Here is a 701-nt window from a genome sequence, read left to right on the forward strand (position 1 = left end):
CGTCGTGTTCATGGGTCGGAACGGAATGCGTGGTCGTGTTCATCGGGAGGGCTTGGATGGAAGAGGCGATGGGCTCCTGTTGATTGGGAGGGGTGCGGCGTACCGCACAACGGAGGAAACGGACCTCCTACGGTCGAAACGGGGATCCTGTTGATCGGGAGGGGTGTGGCGTACCGCAAAATGGAGGAAACGGACCTCCTACGGTCGAAATGGGGGTCCTGTTGATTGGGAGGGGTGTGGCGTACCGCAAAACGGAGGAAACATACTTGTGTTGGAGCGCTACGGTCGAAACAGGGGTCCTATTCATCGGGAGGGGTGTGGCGTACCGCAAAACGGGACTCCACGGGATACTGTTCATCTCCACCATCCACCCCCTCCAGTCTCCACGAGCTACTGTTCATCCACCGTCGACCTCCTCCAGCCTCCATGGGCTCCTGTTCATCCAGCCTCCACCGCGCGCTACTCCACCGGCTACTGTTCAACCACCCCTCCACCGTCCACTGTTCATCCAGCCCTCCACACCACGGGGTCCTGTTCAACCACCCCTCCACGGGTACCCCTCCATCGTCTACTGTTCATCTTTCCCTCCACACCACGAGGTCCTATTCATCCACCCCTCCACGGGCACCCCTCCACCGTCTACTGTTCATCCAGCCCTCCACCACACCACGGGGTCCTGTTCATCCAGAGGCAACGCCACC

The sequence above is a fragment of the Triticum aestivum genome, chromosome 3A, assembly GCF_018294505.1.
Source record: "Triticum aestivum cultivar Chinese Spring chromosome 3A, IWGSC CS RefSeq v2.1, whole genome shotgun sequence".
NCBI classification, from domain to species: domain Eukaryota; kingdom Viridiplantae; phylum Streptophyta; class Magnoliopsida; order Poales; family Poaceae; genus Triticum; species Triticum aestivum.